At 40.6% G+C, this 15,100-nt stretch overlaps 1 protein-coding gene across 3 annotated transcripts in view; it reads right to left on the bottom strand.

The window, feature by feature from the left end:
• The window catches only part of LOC116690257 (transcription initiation factor TFIID subunit 4), an 86,633-nt gene that overhangs the window by 12,912 nt on the left and 58,621 nt on the right, over nt 1-15,100 (bottom strand). The window lies entirely within an intron of this gene.

The following is a 15,100-nucleotide window of genomic DNA, read 5'->3' as shown; positions in this document are numbered from 1 at the left end:
CCCCTCTGTCGTTCTTTTCAACCTGAGAGAAACAAAAGATTGTGTGAAGGCAACAAGATGAGGAAGCCATAACATTGTTTTTAATCTGTTTAATTAAAATGCTCTATGCCCGGCTAGCTGAAAAACTTGTTAAATACTACAAAGGCTTTTTTTGCTGGGTCTTTGTAGCTTAAGTTGGCAACACCATATACTGTAGGAGTGTGGGGTAATAATAACATTTTGTTATTATCTATTACATGAAACATAAATCCTATTGTCTACAATCAGACTAGTACAGCAGTTACTATAGCAACAATCCAGATGATGCTTTTGTTGTTGTTGTGATTTTTAAATCAGCTTTATTTGTCTGAAGATCCAGATCCAATCAATAATCCACCAAACGATGTGTTCAGTGTCTTTCCTCTCTAGTGTTCTCTATAGAGGGAGAAAACAAAAGCAGCTGAGAAATCGCTAACAGCTTGCCTGATAACCTGGACAGTTAATGCAGGCCAAGTATCTTTGGCTACATAAAGTATCAGAAGTAGAACTTTTTCAACATTAAATATTCAAAGCATTTCATATAGAAAATGAACCCAATTAGAGTTAAAATAGGAGAAGTGTAATGAGTCTCAAGTCAGAATGCTTGTCTTCAGAACTATTCGCTAATGAGCCCTTGTTGGTTTTGCACACTTTACTTTCAATGGTGTGGCACTGTCATTTCTGCTGGTTTTAATTTTTAATTTAAGTTGAATGAGAGGGTGGTGACTGAGTTAATAATCAAGGCACCGGGGTGTTTTGCAGCCGATGGATAGCTGGGAGAAGTTGCCAAATGAGGCTTTTGGTCCACCCTTTGATGTCTTTGCGAAACATTGCAAATAGGAACAACCAGTTAACAAAAGCCTATCAGTTCAGAGTGGTATCGAACATAAATGACCACACTAAGGGGAACGCATCCTGCAAATGGCCTAATTAGGGAAAAGAGTAGGCTGGCAAAATAGCATGGCACTGAATAACACAAATTCCGAGCACTAAAAGACATTGACTTGAGAATGAGATAAGAGACCAAAAGGCAGCACAACGGATCCCGCCGCTCTGCAGACATGTGCTGTAAACTGTCAGTCTTCACATAAATCTCATATGAGCAGTGACACATTTCACTCACAAGAAAAGGAACGCACCAAGGGGCCGCAGAAGATATGTAGATGGAAGAGATTACAGAGCACATTTGAAGAGGAGGTTCACACTATGAATTGGTCCTTGATCTGAAATTGACATAAATGGGGCCATTTTTGACATCATTTAGCCATCACAGACTCCCATCCAGCGCCGCTGTCACTGGTCCCCATGCTCCCGATGCAACGCCTGCTAAGTATAAGAAGCAGAAAAAGAGCTGTCTGAAGAGCAGGTCTGATTAAAAGCCAGGCTCTTCTGGGGAAAGAGTAGAGTTTCATGTTTTATATAGATGGCCCAAAAAGACAAACCAAAACTTTGCTGGAGGATTCTTTTTTTTTTTAAACAGAGTGTGTCTGTGAATATTTGTGACCCAGAGTGTCATTGTTTTTTTTGTGACCCAGAGCTGCCATGGTGAGATGGTGACATTGTTTTTTAGAAAGTTAGAAACAAATGGTTCCTTTTACCATTTTAGGCATTTGGATATGTCCATTTAACAATAAAATCTATAATAATATATAATTAGCTACACACTTTTTCTGCTGATAAATATGAGAAATACATAGAAGTCTAATGATTCCATCATATGGTTTATTTGTCACTGCAATTAAAATCATCAATACATTGTCAATTAGTAGTCTAGATGGGTTGGGGGGTAATAATGGCAGGCAGCAACACAAAATTTGGACTCAGCTAAAGAGTTCCTCACTACAGTTTTTTGGCACCTTCCTGGAGGCCTCATTCCTCCCATCAGGCTCCTCTTCCACAGGCCCAGAGGGCTTCCTTCCTACCTGCATAGCATTTTGGCAACCTGCTTTATTATACCACATACAAAAGCATCATTTTTCAAGCAGCTGTGTGTGTGTGTGTATAGAACGCTTATCTACATATTGACTTGGTATAAATCCACACCCTTGTCTGCCATAATAATTACACATCTTGTAAAAGGAAGTACTCAATTCTTCCTGCACCTGAGGCGGGCAGCTGCAGGACTTGCCCACCGGCGCCCAGCAAACACACCTCTGGCGCTGCCTGGTATCCAAACAGCTTCAATATACACCCACAGCCATTACTTTCTATGGTGTAATGGCGCCTTTAGACTCCAACTGAACAGAAAGCGCCAACGCAGGCAAAGGTGAAATGTGTTTCTATGCATTGCGGGAACAAAGCAGTTGGGATAGGTCCGACCGGTAATAAAGACAGCAGGGGCCTGTTTTATAGTTGTCAACGAGTCAGACCACACATACGCAGAACTGAACACAATCCAACACACACATACACAAACACATAACAAAGCTGTGTGTTTGTTTGTGTCTGTGTGTGTGTTTGTGTGTTTGTGTGTGTGTGTGTGTGTGTGTGTGTGTGTGTGTGTGTGTGTGTGTGTGTGTGTGTAGTGACACAGGCCAGTCCGGGAGGTATGTTTACATTTTGTGGCTCTCCGGTCCTTGTTAGAAAAACTGCTCAAAATGGCCAGGCAGGTTTTTTCTCTCAGTTCTGCCGTGACATGTAATCAGAACACTGATGCTGGTGATAGGGGCCATACCAAGCTATTCACAACTCTTCCAAAGTACTATCAGTGGAGGGCGTTCATTAGTCCAAAAAATACATAATTTATGCAATCTAAAAAATACATGTGGTCATGAATCAAAATGGGAAAGAGAGACACAGAAACATTGAGGTTCTCTGGTGATGCCAATTCTTTGTTTCAAGAGAAGCGAATAGATGTCAAGCGCTGGGCAGCTGCCCTGCCAAACTCTGTTGTTCTGCAGCTTAGAGGCCAGACAAGAGCCAGACTTGTTGACACTCTGCGGCAGACATCAGCAATCTGTGTTCATTACAATTCTTTTCTCCCACACTACACTGCCGTATTTCAGAGACAATTGTTTCCTCCATTATCCATGCAATGGTTTAGCACATTGAACCACAGTCACGCCAAATACTGTACTCTTGTACTAAATTTACAACAAAGCATTAAACATATGGATTTTAGTGGACACAAAGAGTGACACTCGGGAGACATTAGGTCAGACAGGACGCTAACTGACATGAACAACACACCACTCACGTTTTTCAGCAACACAAGTAAGCATCTAAAACAGCACCGGAGTCGATAGCCTTTATCCTCTCTCCATTCAGGACTGATAACATTCATTTGCATGGTGATGTCTGAATTCTGCTGAGATTATTTGTCAAAAAACGCCTGAATTTCACAGTTAATTGGCCTCCCTAATTAGCACAGGATGTCTAATTCCCATTGCAGTCAGTGTGCTAAATGGTAAAGCTTTAGCAAGCGGATGCCATTCCTTTTCGTTTGAGGAGAGAGTCCCTGTGCAAGCCGTGCTACACTGTACATTACACACTCAATGATCGATTCTAAATCTTAATTAGGGAAACAACAAACAAGCAAGGGGACTTAATGAAGTGTGTACGTTGACAAACAGCTGGATGATCATATTTATTGAGATATACAGTATGTTAAATTTAATGATTTGGGCAATTAACTGTAGACCCCTCTGTAATCTCTGAGGGACATAAAAGGGCCATGGAGATGAGCACCGGGGCCACAGACCTGATGGAAAGCAGCTGACAAATATTTGTCATCCCCAGAGTGCTGGGAGAGGCATCAGTGGCTTAGGAGACCTTGTGCTCAGGAATAAAGATATCATACAAATTTCACTCCCTTGTGTGCTTCAATCCCAGTCAATTACGGTCCTGGTTTACACTGCTCTGATGCTGTAATAAGACATGTTTCAGGCGCTCTCTGCTTTGCCAGGACCTCATCCTATTTAATGATCTAAGATGTTCTGCATAAACATTACAGAAACATAACAAAAGATATCTAAAAGTGGGCACAGTCTCTATTATCAGCGCCTTTTTTTTCCCACTGCCATCCATTTCTAACTTTTTTTTTTCTAAATTGGTCAAATGGAAAGCAGTGAAAAGCGAGGAAAAAAAAATTAAGCCGAGCCGAAAAGTGCGACTTGGATTTAATATTTTATAATTGCCAAGGGACATTCTAAGATCAATGAATTTTTGCCCGGGACGCACATCAGAAAGAGATGTACTTCAGTCTTTTTAGGGAACATTGGTCTATTTAATTCCAGTGTCTGATGCATGTGAAATATGCCTTCCATGGCCTCCTTCTTCTTCCCCAGGCACTGCTGCAGGCAGACATTACCACTTTTAATGGGCCTCCATGAGAAGAGGCAAGCCAGCCAATAACCCATCTTCACTAATGGATCGCCTTGTTTGTTCTCTTTCACCCTTTTCTGAAGATAATTTTAGATTCTGGTTCTGTTTTTCATGACAAAATAGAGGACACTGTATCACAACAATATTTAAAAAACAAAAAAAACAATTAACTAAATAGTTCTTAGACAGAAGGACAGACAAGAACGGTGTTATTTAAGCAATTTGTTCACAAGGATCATCTTTGTCGAGTTAGATAGTGGTTGTTCCAGGTCATGAGGGGTAGCTCAAGTGTAACTGGAAGCCAGAAAAGGGCCTCTCCCAGTGGGAGACTAAAAGAAAAAAAGAACTTCTGGGCATTGTAGTAAAAAGCTTAGAGTGGAATAAATGGGATAGTTAACAGCAGTAGCTTTTAGGGGTGGGAATGATCATCTCACTGGTTGATTTATCACAGGCTGCAGAACCAGTCAACAATATATTCACTAGTCATAATCTGAATTTTACCTCAATAGTCCAAAAAGTACCCATGACTTATTGATTGCAATTAACATTCTGGCCATACAATTATGTTGCCGGGTCATGTGAAGTTGTTATATATTTCTTTTATATATAGTTATATAACTTAAACATGCCATGTTTAACCATTGCACAGTATTATTAAACAAATCAAGGGTTAATTTCCAATGACATTTCCACATATATTATTAAAGACATCAAGGGTATTCATGAAAAGAATCAACCACTGCAAAAGTATGTGTATAATATACAAAATAAATCCTGTTTTTGACAGAAAACTGGAAAACGCAAACTACTCGTGATAAGCTACAGTGCAGTAAAAGTAAAGATGGTGCCACATTATTTAGTATTGTGTTTAAAGCAGAAATCTGCTGCTTACAGGATGCATAATAAACCCCTCCTCTGCAATGAAAAGTCCTGAATCAGATTCTGGAAACTCAAACTACTCTCTATGTTGGCATTTCTGCCATATAGTTGTAGAATTTTGCCTACTCCGTACATATTACCACCTCCGCTCCGCCCTCCTTGGCATTCTTCTGCCACCCCACCCCCCTGCCAACACCTAATGAAAGATCTTTTCCTTTTTCTCCCCAGGCACAAACCTTGACAGCTGACAATGGAGCTGACATAAAACTTATAGTTAAAGGAAAACTAACTTAAATATATAGTGACAAGAAAATGCACTTCTCCCTGGTAATGCCATGGTGCTGTTCTGCACAAAGCAATCAGGGTTAAATCTAAAAGGCATCGCAGGAGGTCCTATAAAAAATGACAGTAAGTCACACAAAGACACAGGAGTTTCTTAAGTGAGCCATAACAGAAAGAACTCTCCGGGCTCTCAAGGGCTTCACCATGTAGGTTTCAGAGGCTCTGTGTTGACAACTTCATTAGCAGTGCCCGCGCTCTAAAACTCAAGTCTTACAACATTACCACATGTTAAGACTAAGAAATCGGAGGCTCAGAGTTTCCTTCTCCTCCAGGATGGAGGAAACACAAGTAGGCACAGAACGGCAAACCAGTGATTGAGGCAGGTTTTTTTCTGCATATCCCTGTGAGTGGTGAAGGCGTAGGATGAGGAGAGTGGGTTTGCACAGTGCGATATATAGCACAGCATGGGGCCCAGGATGTTAGGCTGTCCCCATGTCCCTGGCCAGCAGGCTAGCTAGAGAGCCAGCCATTATCAGCTTGCCTCCTTAACGAGGCGGTGAGAGGAAAAAAGGCAGCAAATTTCATTCTTCAGAAATTTAATTATATCAAGATTAACAAGGGAGGTAATTAATTTCTTTAAGATGAGTATCTTTTAAGTGCCTGGGGCTCAACTTTGTTGTCAAAACTGTATATTTAACCATTATTTCAGGGCAAAGTTTTAAAGGCAGAAATGAGGGGTATCACTACTTTACCATAAATATATGAGGATATTTCCGAGGTTCTAATCTAAATAGTGAGATTACAGTGTTAACACTAATGTGTACATTTATGAACATATATAAATATAAGGTTAATTTAAGAAATTTCAACAATGAATCATCAAAAATGGGTTGCATCAACTACATTTAAAATACTTTCCTAAAATTATGGTCATGATGGATTTCCTTTCAGCTTAGACTGAGCCCTTATATCCTTATCCTATTGTGGATAGGCATAGCAGCTGAAACCTAAGACCACCAGGTAGACCACAAGCTCATCCAGGACTTGTTTTTTAAGCTTTAAGTGAATACTGTTTTCTCTCTTTAGGGTGACTGGAGATTTATTGTTATATTGATTGATTTATTAATTTAGATGGAGCCCCATCAGCTAAATACAATTCATCAATACTCACTGATGTATAACCAATACTTTGCAATCTAACTTTATGCAATAGTGGAAAATCAATATTTTCTTTTATGGTCCGATTGGTATATGGTGGATCCACCTTTGGTATGTAGGAGTTCTTTCTCCCTCACTGAGAATGTTCAAACACTTTCTTATTTCTTTAAGTGGGACTAACTACAAGATTTAACCTAAATGAGTGATGGAACATGGACAGTCCACGTATCTGTGTTACTGATCTTGGAAGAACTTTAAGCCCCTTTCCATGAATGAATACATTAAAGCCAGTGATGCTGAGTTAAGTTGACAGGTAGCATATATTTAAGACCCAACAGATGATTATGGCTGCTACAGTACTGTTTCTCTTCTGCGCTCTCAATCTGTACATATTTGTGCAGGGAGCCAGATACAAACATGTCAGAAAGTCAATTATTTTCTTTTTATGCCTCACATCTGTTTTTCAGTGCAGAAACATCAGACCAAGCCACACACCCATAAACTGAGACATAAACTTACTTGTTAAGAGAACAGAGACAGTGTTGCTATTCAAGGATTCTCTTAAATCCCAACATCCAACTCCATTTGTCTAAGTCTTGTCATGTGTGACATCTGACTACTATGTTTAGGATGTAAAGAAAATGTGTTTTTTTAAGCTGCCTAGTGTGTTAGTGTTTTTTTAGTAGTGTTAACTGCATGGTTCTATGGATGGCAATACCGGTTACTTTGTCAGTCACTTTGGTCAAGACTAAAATATGTGAGCAACTGTTGGATGTTCGTAGCTCACTGGGTAGGGTGCGTACCATTGAGGCTGAGTCCTTACCGCACTGGCACGGCTTTGAGTCCAACCCAGGGCCCTTTGCTGCAGGTCTTCCCCTCTTTTTCCCCTTTCCTTTCTATCTAAATAAAGCATAAAAACGATAAGTGACATCGCCGCTCTCCTCACTTTCCCTCTAACACCAGCATGAGGTTGACATATTTGTTTTTTTTGTTAAATATCAAAATTGTCAACTAATGGGTAGATAGTCATGACATTTTGTGCACATTTATGTGCCCCTCAGGATGAAGTTTAATAACTTTGGTGATTTACCAACTTTGCATCTAGCGCCAATCTGACTTCATACTGTTATTTTGTTCAATTCTTTGGTAAAAGACTAAATGCCTTTCTGAATCTGAATGCTTGAGGAAACACGTGCACAAAGTATGGCAGCCCTATGAGCTTCAGCTGTACTTTGTGTTTACTGCTGACACACTAAACGTACATGGTAAACATGGTAAACACTATACCTGCTAACCGTCAACATGTTAGCATTGTTAACATGTTAGCATGCTGACGTTAGCATTTAGCTCAAAGCACTGCTGTGCCTGAGTGCGCCCTCACAGAGCCGCTAGTGTGGCTGCAGACTCTTAGTCTCGTTTACTCTGGAAGTTATCATTCTTGATGACATTTAAGTGGAAGTTGATGTTATTTGCAGTTTAAGCTTTGATTTACTTCTTTATTGAATTGGTGTTTGCCATGAATGCTTTATGTCACAATGCTAATTTGACATTATCAAAAGCCCTACTAGAACAGTGTGCTCCAGGTCTTATCTTTTCAAGTCCTGCTTTAGATGTCCTGTCTATTGAGGCACTGGTTTGAGCTTTGAGTTGGCTGATGTGACATTCCTTCATCTACATGCCATATGGGTTTATATGACTTTATTAATATTAAATAATCAATCAATCTATCTATTGATAAAAGCAATCGATCAATGTGTGTAACACTGTGTGTTGTAGGTGTAGTAAATACTGATAATTAGTTAACAAACTGAATATGTCATTTTAATTGCATTATAATTATGTTGAAACATCACTTTCAGGTATGTCAGGTCATATTTTGTTCTATTTATGATGTCTGTGTTAACATATTTTGTCCATTCAATATATAACTAAATGTGGATGACTGTATTTAACTTTTCCTGTTTAAGCTATAGCTGTATTTGAAATGCGTTAACCCACAGACCATAGTGTGATAACCACTGGTGGGTACTATTGTGCTCTGCATTGTGCAGGGGAAGGGAAAGTTGGCAAAGTGCACTGTGTTAAAGCTCTAAGAACGCATGGCATCTAGCCAAGGAGCCCCTGTAACCATTCTGAAGACCTGACTCTGTCTCCTTTGTGTCCTCACTGGAAACACAGAATTGCCTTGAGAAGTAAAGTCAAACTAATATTACAATCTTCTTGACATTATGAAACCAATAGCAGCCTCTCTGTGCCCTCTTTAATGATACTTATGCAGTATTTAGAGAAGGGGAACCCACACAGGAATCCTTATGCTTCATTACAGCCTGATATAAGTCATGCTAAAGTCATTGCATTCTCCTTCACATCCCACCCTGCATTACTTAAGTGGTGAAAAAATACATAAAAATAACAATGGCTAATCGGGGGTTAATGTCAGTGCACCCAGTGGATTTAAGACAAGCCTCCATATTGTTAAGAGCAACATGAAATATAAAAAAGGTCAAGTTAGCTGTCTTTGCCACTGAAAATTCCCAGTATGTATTTGGATATGGAGAGGAGTAAGTAGGAAGAAAGTAGGAAGGAGGGATGTTGTGGTATTAAAAACAGGAGGAGGAGTACTGTATGTAGATATATGTAGATGCACCAACACACAGACTTTTCTAACCATATACTCTCCCCAACAGATTGTTGGCAGAGAATGGAAAAATATGGAAAGGAAGAAACAACGGGGAGGCGGAGCAAGTGGTTTCCTCCACGCTATCTACAACTACTAGCATTCAGTTGGCCAGTCTCTTTCTTAACCAAACAGCCTGGTTGGTCTTAGTCCTCTGAGTTCTTATGTCCCCCCCCCCTCCAGCGCTGGAACCCTTGTGCTCTCTGAGTGTCCTGTTTGTCTGGTTGAAGACCTGGCCGTTTTTACTCCCAGGCGGCACACTGGGAGGGACGCAGGAGAAGGAGAAGAAGGAAAGCACAAGAGAAAAGGACAGAGGGGAGGTTGGCGGGGAGAAGGCAAAGGGAGAGACACTGAACACTCCGAGTTGGGATTGATTTACTTCATTAACCGAGATTACAAGTTTAACTTACAAACCAGAGGTCAAAATTTCTCATTAACAAGGGGACCGTGGAGAACCTCGGGGCTGGGAGACCACTCTTATTACTGACTACACATTTCAATCTGTCTTTGATGTTCCATGTCTGCCTTTCTACCCCCTCTTTTCCCCTCCTATTTTTTGGCAGTGAGGTTGATTTTAATTGTAGCTATAGAACAGAGCATAGTTTGCCTGTAAGCCAGCCTCCACATCTGTAGTGAGTGCAGCTTTAGTGATATTGGGTGCAGTCCATAGCTCGGGGCTAATTTTAATGGTCCCCCCCCTCCCCTCCCTCCCTCCTTCATTGGAGACTCAGATTGTTTTCCACGTGATTCCTGTTAATTTAGCTGGAGGAAAGGGCATCAGTTTTCCTTTTGCTTTTCCCCCTCTCTCCCTATGCCTCTCGCTCTATTGCCTCACTCCTTCTTTCTGATCTACAGCCTCAAAGAAAGAAGGTGAAATGAATTCAAATGGAAAAATAGACTGTGCTCACTATTAAATCGCTTGCCTACCTTTGTCCCTTGCATTGCGCGTGGTCGAGACGGATAGGAGATAAGGCAGTGTGGCTGCACTAACTGGGGCAATTTAGCTGATATTGTTGCTTTTACGTCAACAAACAAAGCTCTTGCTTTGATGTTATAAATGGCCTGAGTGCGAGGACGATAACTCTGAGCTCATAAATTGTGTCAAGGATGTTTCAAAGCTCTGAGCATGTTCAACACTGAAAGACATTGTGCGTTGAGGCACAATTTACATCGCAGAACCTTAGATGTACTGAGGAGTCTATCCTATCTGGATTTCATAAGCTAGCAACACAGAAGCCACACAGTTTAGTCAAGGTGCACAAGAGAGGAGATCATCAATTCAATGAGTTGAAATGAAACAGTAAAGTGTTCAAATAATGTTAAATGTGTGAAAGGATATACATGGTGTGATGGAATAATCATCACAGAATGTCCACTATCCCCAATCAAATTAACTAAAATCCATTTTTATCTCTTCTCTGTACAATATACATATAGTGTCCACATAGTCAAGCTAATGTTCGGAGGGCATAGGAGCCTTTGTCACATTTCCATCCTCCTTCATCTGCCCTTTGTTGCTGAACTTCATCCCTCCACCTTCTTCAAGGTATCTCACCCTTGACTTCTGTGCTGAACTTCAAAAGCCTGTGTATGCTGATTGGAGGGTTTGGGTTGTGGGATCAGGACTGTCGAGCTGGAAGGGGGTTTGCCGTGTCTGTGCCTGTGCGGCCCCTGCCTGTGCAGTGACCCACCGCTGGGGCCACAGCAGGTCCTCTTCCAGAGAGGCAGCCAGCCAGCAGCCCCAGCCATTGGCTCCTTGAAACTAATCCACCCTGCGGAGCCCTGTAAGGCCTCCTTTGTTCCCTCCTGCAGACTAGATCAGGCTGGAGACAGACACTCCAGTCTTGACTGGCTATCAGTTTCACAGCCCGTGGCGATCCACATCCAGGCACAGGCACAGGCCCAAGCCCCGGCCAAGCCACCATCAAATTAAAGGTGGGAGAATGGGGGCTGGGGGTTGGGTTAGGGGGAATGGAGCGAAATTGTGTCACCTGAATTCCGTCACAGTGTGAACATGGTGGAAAGGTGGTCTGATGAGGAGAACAAGCAGGAGGGAAGGAATATTGAAGAGGAGGATTTCAACAGGAGCTCTGCCTCTCGGTGAACAGAGCAGGATCTCAACGAAGCCATTATCTGGCTCCTAATTTGAGCTCTGGCACAGCACTGAAGGGCTGCCTTTGTCTGGGATTAATGCGGAAAACTCAGGATGCGATGTCAGAGGGAAATAATCAGCATGGGCCCTTCATAACGTTGGCTGCTTGTGCTCCTGGCCAGGGCCCCCCGGCTCATTTCTGTGGAGATGAAATCTATGACAAGCCCCTCAGTGAAGCTAAGAGCAGGCAACAGTCCAGTAACACCCACAGGCCTGCAGGCATCCTGTGACCCCCTTAGAAAAGTCACATTCACTTTGCTCTGGAGAAGGGAAAGAGAACGCCGCAGGCGCTTCCAGCCCATGTGAAATGAAGAAATGTGAGGAGGTGAAAACGAAGTGAAAATAAGTTAAGATTCCTCCTCCGCCCTCTCTGCAATCACTCCAGAGGAGGGGCACACTGTGACTTCACTTCATTATGCCCCTCTAATTAAACACGAACAGTACATAAAAAAGAGGATAACATAGTAAAAAGCATAATGTATATTCATGTTATTGTTGTGTTTTGCATTTGGGAAAGCAGTTTGAGAAAGCAGCTTTTTTTGAATGCAGCAGAAGGTCGCAGGCTAATACCCATCAGGGTAAAACATTCTGAAAGAGGTTGGCACTGCATTCAAGGACCAGAAGTAATGCTTTTATTTTGTTATGTATGCTTTTACTATGCTCCTCCGCAGCATATTGCTGCTAAGCGAAGGATGTGAAGATGCAACTCGATAAGCAGGTTATTAAAATGACCAATTGACATTCAAAATTCCGGCTTATTTTAGATTCATCATATTTACAGATGAATATGTGGAATTCAAATGTTTCTCTCGCTGCCTCAAGGAAAATGTGACTTGGTACAGAAACTGTGCACGACTTCATGTTTTACCCTGTGTTGGAGAAATATGATACTCAAGTCACTGTCTTTCCTCAAACAGTAGACGGTTCTTTATAATAATGCAGTTTGGCTTAATTAAGAACAGAGTAGGCAAGTCACCATGCTCTCTAAACACATATTTTCTACCATATTTGTCACATTCCCCAAACTTAAATTGTGGATAACGGGTTATTAGACAGATTTTTTAACTTGGCTAATGATGAACAGGTTAAGACTGAAGAGGATGTGTGGAATTATGGCTCTAAAAACTAAAGCCGTGGGGAAAGGAAGACCAACAAAGAACCCTGTCCACAAAACAAACCCGCTCCCTTATGCCTCCAGAAAGGTATTGGCTCGTGACTCTAATCACAGATTTCTGATTTGTCCATTTCCATCCACTTTGTAGATGAATAAACATGAGAACAATGGCTCAAAGGGCTAAGGGACTAACTTTGGTTTTTGAGATTTCCACTTTTGAGCAAAATTGAAATTTGTAACATCAGACACTACATCTCCTGCATTCTGGTGAATTTCACTGCAACAATTTGTGCCTTTTCTGCATGAAGTTATGGAGCAAAAATGTCTTTATTTATGTAAAGGAAATTTTAATAGGTTTTGGGAGGGTTACACTGGCCAGTTTTGATTATTGGGGGGAGGGGGGTAACCCCCCCATCTCCCCTGTAAATTATGCCTATGATGATTATTAGCATTCATTTATATAATTTCTCTCCTGGACAGTAAACTATGTTAATACAGGATGATAGTAACAAACTGACCGGCCCACTGTGGCTTCTTATCATTCTTATATAATTCCAGGTGCATCCACTGTTTTTCACTATTTCCTATATTTTTTTGTCTTTGCTGTATCTAATATTGCTTATTCTATATTCTATGTTGATGCTTAAATTGCAGTATGCTACTATTTTCCCTCTATTGTAGCCATTGCTCTTCTATTCTTCAGCTTCTGATTCTAACTACTAGACAGACACAAATTCAATCAATAAAGCAATAACCAGGTTACCATTGATGTTGGAGTACAGGAAAAGATATTATTGTGTGGTTACAGTCATAATTTTTATCCTCTCAAATGTTCACCTCAGTAAACATTAGAGCTTACAGCATGTCAAACTGTCAGCGTTTTGAACATGACAACTGAATAGCCAGCCAAAGAGCAAACTGTTAGAGAGGTTCGGGTCATACTGCCTCAGGGAGTTTTATTTGTATTCCCAACCTCCACGTCTTTTTATGTATTCTGACATCTTGATTTAATTCCACATAAATTACATAACTAGTAAGAATTAAACACTTAAATTGTGTGTTCACCTCTAAAATATTAGGCCTGTTTTTTACTGCACTATAAAAACTTGAACAGGCAAACATATATAATTTCTGGTTGAAATTTGTGTGTGAATTGAAATGAACTTGAAAAGACATTTAAATAGAAGCCTGTTGGCGGAACGTAAGTCCCACATGTTATTTTATCAGCAGTGACAGAAGATAAAATGAGTTGGACGCCAAGACAACAGCATACAGAGGCTGCCTGTATAGATAATATAATAATTAGAGTTGTCGAGGTTTACGTGGTATGCTCATGTTAACGCAAATTTGTTTTAACGCCACTACATTTTTTATGCGTTAAAGGAATACACCACCGTTTGTGGAAATAGGGCTCATCACGGTCTACCCTAGCTGTAAGTAAGTGGGCCAAAGCATTTTTTGTCTCAGTGCATGCATTGTTTTAGGAATTGTCCTTTAAGATTTGAGGTGTAAAGTTGTGTGTTACTGATACTGTACACAAAACACGCATGGTCTGTGTAATTCTGAATTGGGGACAAATAGTGTAACGAGATGTGCTGCTGAAGGCTGACAGAGAATTAATGGACAAGAATTCATGACAATAGCGATTAGGCGGATAAATAAAATAGGCACAGAAATAGAGTAGATAAACACAAGTTCCAAACAAAACATATGCTGAATTATCAGGAAACAGCGGGAAGCAGCTGTATATTGGGCAGTTAGCAATTATGACTGTGTTTTTTCCTAATCTCTAACTACAATATCACAGCCTATTGTAGATTACTGATTATTTGTCCTTGGAGCAATGTCGGTCACAGCACTTAAGGTAATAATGTCAGGAAGTATTTCTGGCTAGCACAAACCTTGACCTACAGATGCATGACAAGTTTGGAGCATGACTGAGACGGCCTAAAGTGTCTTAACAAAAGCACAGTTGATCGATTCAGGTGAACGTCCTGCATTCAAAATAAAAACAAAATATCAAAGTCGGTGTCATGCTTAAGAGGAGTAACAACCTTCAACCTTCCAGCAGCTGGAATTGGAAACCACTGCTTTACCTGCAGCAATGGATTTCTATTTCTTATTCACGTTGTTAGAGATAGATATTCAGTGACTCAATTTTTTTGCATATCTAGCAACCATCCATGTTTGAACTTACTACAGTCAGGGATGACAGGGCCATGAAAATTACCATTAAAAGCTGTCTACACAAAAAAGCACCGTAAGAAAAATAACGGAGAAATACATCATCTTGGATTACAGTGTACAAAAAACTCGGTTGGTAGGTTGTCATATTGTTTATTGTTATAGTATTAGCAGTACGCTGAGTGTATTGTGTTTAATGTGATTTTGTAAATTGTATTGTCACAAGACAGATGGCAAGACCCCAGAAACAATAGCTTTTAGCTTATGCTGAAGCTAAAGGGGATCCGAATAAAAAAAAAAAAAAAAAAGCTAA

Source organism: Etheostoma spectabile, chromosome 1 (genome assembly GCF_008692095.1).
Source record: "Etheostoma spectabile isolate EspeVRDwgs_2016 chromosome 1, UIUC_Espe_1.0, whole genome shotgun sequence".
NCBI classification, from domain to species: Eukaryota; Metazoa; Chordata; class Actinopteri; order Perciformes; family Percidae; genus Etheostoma; species Etheostoma spectabile.
This window is presented reverse-complemented; position numbering and strand designations above follow the sequence as displayed.